The following is a 6,037-nucleotide window of genomic DNA, read 5'->3' as shown; positions in this document are numbered from 1 at the left end:
ATCCTCCTCCATATCAACATGGAGCCAATGGGCATACTTTTTGCACGGACACTTGGCGAACTGCTCGAGCAGAACTCGCCTTTCCAGTTTTTCAAGACGATAATCAACAGAGATTCCATGAGCCTCTAGAATTTAAAGTAATTAAGTCCCTGGCTGAGTTTGTTCAGACGTATGGGATTACAGCCTCTTTTACCGTAGCTCAAGTGGAAGCTATAAAGAGATACTGCATGACCCCCTCTGATTGGGCGAGCCTAGCATGGGCATGTTTGAGTCCAGGCCAATACTTGGATTGGAGGGCATTTATGCTGGAATTTTGTAATGAACAGGCAGCCATCAATCAAGCAAACGGACACCAGGCTTGGGACAGAGACATGCTCTTAGGACAAGGCCGCTTTGCTAATGCTCAGACAGGTTATCCCCCTGAAGTGTATCAACAGATAAATGATGTTTGCATTAAGGCGTGGAAATCACTACCACATAAAGGGGAAGTTAGCAGCAATCTCACCAAGATCCTGCAGGGGGCTACCGAGCCTTTTTCAGATTTTGTGGCCAGAATGGTGGAAGCAGCAGGCAGAATTTTTGGGGACCCTGACATGGCCATGCCTCTTATAAAAAAATTAGTCTATGAGCAATGCACCAAAGAATGTAAAGCCCCATTACCCCGTATAAACATAGAGGGTTGGAGGCATGGATGAAAGTGTGCAGAGAGCTGGGAGGACCTCTAACTAATGCAGGCCTTGCCGCTGCAGTACTCCAGTATTCAAATAGGCATGGGGGAAACTCTGGAGTGACATCTGGAGCATGCTTCAAGTGTGGCAAGGCTGGTCATTTCAAGAGAGATTGCCCAGAGAGAAAACGAACCGGAAGAGCTGGAGGAGTTACAACGGGCAAACAGCCAGGGCAGTGCCCCAGATGTAAAAAAGGAAAGCATTGGGCCAATGAATGTAGATCAGTCAAAGATGTTAACGGCCAGCCCTTGGGCCCCATCACGCAGCCAAAAAACGGGCAGAGGGGCCCCCGTTCCCAGGGCCTGCAAATATATGGGGCAATGGAGAGCCCAAATGAGGAAATTTCCCAAGAAGGATGGCCTATCCTGAGGCATCCCAAGAACTGCGTAGAGCCACTACAGGCTCGGCGGGACTGGACCTCCGCGCCACCACCAGACTCGTACTAACCCTGCAAATGGGCGTTCAGTTAGTAGAGTCAGATTTTCAAGGTTCTTTGGAATGGGGCACAGTGGGGTTACTAATTGGCCGGTCTTCCGTTGCCCTTAGAGGGCTTAAAATTCACCCAGGAGTTATTGACCCAGATTATACAGGTATAGTTAAAATCATGGTAGAAGCTCCAAAAGGCATTGTAGCAATTTCCCCTGGAGACAGAATTTCCCAACTGTTACTCTTGCCTAGCCTGCTTGAAAAATTTCCTGCCATACAGTCTGAGAGAGGTGGAAAGGGTTTTGGCTCCTCCGGAATTGAGTCAGTGTACCTAGTCCTGGATTTAGACCAGAGACCCACGCTTGAACTGGAGATTGAAGGAAAAAGGATTATAGGACTGTTAGACACAGGGGCCTATCGTAGCATTATTGCAAAAAAGGATTGGCCAAGAGGGTGGCCATTACAGGCCTCAGGACAAACCCTGAGAGGGTTAGGCTATGCCAAAGCTCCTGACATAAGTGCAAGACCCCTCAACTGGAAGGATGGAGAGGGACACTCTGGAAACATCCAGCCTTATGTTTTAGAATTGCCTGTCTCCCTGTGGGGTCGAGATTTACTAAAAGAGATGGGGTTTTTCCTTAGTAATGAATATTCTCCTACCTCAAAGGAAATGATGTTACAAATGGGCTACTGCCCAGGGCAAGGACTGGCAAAAAACTTGCAAAGCTGTAAAGAGCCTATTGATGTCCACCAAAAACTTGATAGACATGGGCTGGGTTTTTCATAGGGGCTGCTGAGGATCAAGTTCGCATTACCTGGAAGACGGAGGAACCGGTATGGGTAGCTCAGTGGCCTCTATCCTCCGAAAAGCTTTTAGCCGCTCATAAACTGGTAGAAGAACAAGTAGCTCTGGGCCATGTGAGACCCTCAGTTTCACCATGGAATACTCCAATATTTGTGATAAAAAAAGAAGTCGGGTAAATGGCGATTACTTAATGATTTTCGTGCCATAAACGCACAGATGCAAATTATGGGCCCTGTACAAAGAGGGTTCCCTTTGCTTTCCGCACTTCCTGCCCATTGGCCTATTATGGTAATAGACATAAAAAATTGTTTCTTTTCTATCCCCTTGCATTCCGCTGATTGTGAGCATTTTGCCTTTACTGTGCCCTCTTGTAACCATGAGGAACCTGACCAAAGATATGAGTGGGTCGTGCTGCCTCAGGGTATGGCCAACAGCCCCACTATGTGTCAGCTGTTTGTTGGCAGGACTATAGCTCCTGTTAAAAAAAGGCATCCAAAACTAAGGGTGGTCCATTATATGGATGACATTTTGATAGCTCATAAGGAAGAGGCTGGGTTACAAAAGGCCTATGCAGAATTGGTTTTTGCCTTAAGGGAACAGGGTCTTTATCCGGCGCCAGAAAAAATACAAACAGGCAGAGTGGTGGAGTATCTGGGAGCCAAGATACGTCCCAGGTCGATCATGCCCCAGAAATTGACCCTGAGAAAAGATAACTTAAAGAATTTAAATGATTTTCAAAAATTGTTGGGGGATATTAATTGGATAAGGGGGTATTTAAAATTGCCAAATTATGAATTAAAACCCTTATTTGATATGCTAAAAGGAGATAGAGATTTAAACTTCACATGAGACCTGACTGAGAGCGCCCGATTTGCTCTCAAAAGGGTGGAGGAGGCTTTAAGTGCCGCCTGTTTAAACAGGCTACAAGATGGCCAACCCTTTGATTTATGCATTCTTCCCACTGAGACCCAACCAACTGGGGTACTTTGGCAAAAGGGGCCGTTGATGTGGTTACACTCTCATGTTTCCCCCGGAAAGGCGCTGGAGTATTACCCTGAGGGGGTAGGGAGCTTAGCTCTGCAAGGAGTTCAACAGAGTTTACAATTTTTTGGAGTTTATCCGCACTCCACCATTGTTCCCTACAGTGCCTACCAAGTTCAGACTTTATGTGCCACTTATTGATAATTGGTCCATTTTGAGATGCATGTTTCCAGGAGATATTGATAATCATTTGCCCAAAGACCACCTACTAAGATTTGTAAAGGAACATCCAGTGATTTTTCCAAAGGTAACTGCCCGAAAGCCTATTAGAGGGGCTATAAATATTTTTATGGATGGTATACATTGCAGGTAACCAAGACCCCGTACAGCATCAATTTGTCCCCGGTAACCCACAGATTGTTGAGTTGATGATTGTAATTGAAGTATTTAAAGCTTTCCCCTGTCCCTTTAATTTAATATCAGATTCAGCCTATGTAACAAATGCTTTAAAAATATTGGAAGCGGTTGGTACAATAAAGGCTACCAGTTCTGTTCTAGCTCCCTTTACCCTGCTACAATCCCTTATATGGCAACGCAAGGAACCCTTTTTTCTAATGCATATTCGAGCACATACGGGCCTCCCAGGACCACTGACAAAGGGTAATGCCCTAGCTGATGCACACACTCGTGCTGAGTGGGCGCACCATGCTTCTTCTGTTGACTTAGCAAAAGATTTTCATGCCAAATTTCATGTAAACGCCAGGACTTTACAAAGCCACTTTTCCCTTTCTAGAGCAGATGCACGTCAAGTGATAAAGGAGTGTCCCCGATGTATTATTTACCATAAGCCCCCTACGTTTGGAGTTAATCCACGTGGTTTAAGACCCTTACAAGTATGGCAGATGCATGTAACTCATGTACCTGAATTTGGACGCTTAAAATATCTACATGTTTCTGTTGACACCTTTTCAGGTGTTGTACTTGCCACCCCCCTGCCAGGGGAAAAGGCTACTGATGTAATATCTCACTGCTTGGAAGCGTGGGCGGCCTGGGGAATGCCAAAACAGCTAAAAATCGATAATGGTCCGGCCTATACTGGGCAGCGCTTTGTTTCCTTTTGCACTCAAATGGGTGTTACCCTGGTGCATGGACTGCCCTATAACCCTCAAGGTCATTGCACTATCAAGGAAATGTTACAAAAACAAAAAGGGGGAGCTGGACCCCTGATGGCTACAGCAAGACAAAGAATAGCCATGACACTTTTTACCCTAAATTTTTTGAATTTGGTTAACGCTGGTCGCTCAGCGGCGGATAGGAATAACAGTTCCACTCCTTCGGCCTTAGGATCGGCTTTGTGGAAGGATGTGCTCACGGGGCTCTGGAACGGGCCTGACCCCGTGCTGGTATGGGCATGAGGATCTGTTTGTGCTTTTCACCAGAATCGTTCGGATCCAGTGTGGGTGCCCGAATGACTTGTACGGCGAATCCAAGATGAACGGAACCCGGAAGAAACAAAAGATTGCGTTGCTGATCATACAGCTCCTGATGATCCAACAGGGACAGGCGGTAGCGAGATGGGGGATACTGTCTGCATTCCCGAGGCCCATGCCCGTGAGACATGACACTTCTCTTTTCCCTAGATTTTTCACCACAAATAAGACTCTTAACCTTCCCTTTTACCCAGAGGATAAAAAAAATGGCAGGGGTTGGTGAAGCTAGAAATATTAGCTTGATGGGCACACTATGCTTTTGCTTAAGTGATGCGACCCTTAATGGTAGTTGCATAGCCTTGACTCATTCCCCTGCCGCTTATTTTAGATATTTGTATGGGAATCCGGGATCAACTGAGGTTTGGGCAAATGCTACTGGATTTGTTGGTACTGTTTTAGGCAGAGATTATGAAAGCTTAAAGTTAAGCAATGACCCGTGGAGTGTAAAACAACCTAAATGGGCCCCCTTTTGCTTGCCTGACCGTATGGGGGAGGCTTGGCCTTGGACAGGTTGCCAATCACGACAAGTTGTTTGGGCTGATGAGTCTAAGCGTTTTTCATTCTCCCCTAGTGTTTTGTCCAATGCTAGTTTACTATTTAGGGCTGGAATTAATCCCTTTAATAATTGGCTGTTATGTGGTCTTAATGGAAGTTGCTTGCAGGCCGAACCTATAGTTATGCTGCAAGGGGGTCACTTTTTTATAGCAAACATGACTTGCAATTTGACTAGTACTGCCTGTACTGTGGGTGCCAATTGTCATTTTAGTAAAAATTATACGGTATTTAGCTATCAGCCTACCTCCGTGTGTGTGGTTTCCCCTTTTGTGTTCTTGGTAATTAACAACACCTCTGTATGCTCAGATGATGTGTGTGCTTGTACTAATGAAACCTGCTATTATGCTACCTGCTGGAGTTCTCAGTATCCGTTAGCTATAGTTGCATGCATTCCGCATTGGGTGCCTGTGCCAGTAGATGCTTCTCAAGCTGTAACCTTGTTTAGGCATAAGAGAGATTTTGGCATCACTGCGGGCATTGTAACTGCTATAGCTGTGGCTGCTGCGGGTGCAACGGCTGCCGCTGTCGCCATGTCACATACTGTGCAGACAGCTCAGACTTTAAATAACTTGTCGGCTACTACAGCCAGAGCTCTAGATTTACAACAAGTGGCCAATGCACAATTAAAAGGAGGACTGATGCTGTTAAATCAAAGGATTGACCTTGTGCAGGAGCAGGTTAATATCCTGTGGCAGTTGGCTCAGCTGGGATGTGTTCAAAAATATGAAGGGCTTTGTATTACCGCTGTTCAGTATTATAAGTATACCCAGGCAGAAAATTTGTCTAAACAACTGTCAAGTTATCTTTTAGGCAACTGGACAGGGGAATTCGACCAATTGATGTTACAGCTACGATTGGCCATTGTTGCGTTAAAATCCACCCGGATGGATGATGCCCTGTTACAAGATGTTTCCTCCTGGATTTTGACAGCTGTGGATCATTTGAAGGAGTAGGCGGGAATGGGCTCCCTTATCTATATCCTGGCATTGGTGATCTTGCTGTGCCTGTGGTGCATATGACGGATTAGGAGCTCGCAGCACAGCAGTATGGGT

The sequence above is a fragment of the Dipodomys spectabilis genome, unplaced genomic scaffold (assembly GCF_019054845.1).
Source record: "Dipodomys spectabilis isolate Male_0828 unplaced genomic scaffold, ASM1905484v1 ptg000516l, whole genome shotgun sequence".
NCBI lineage: Eukaryota > Metazoa > Chordata > Mammalia > Rodentia > Heteromyidae > Dipodomys > Dipodomys spectabilis.
Note: the sequence above shows the minus strand (reverse complement) of the source record.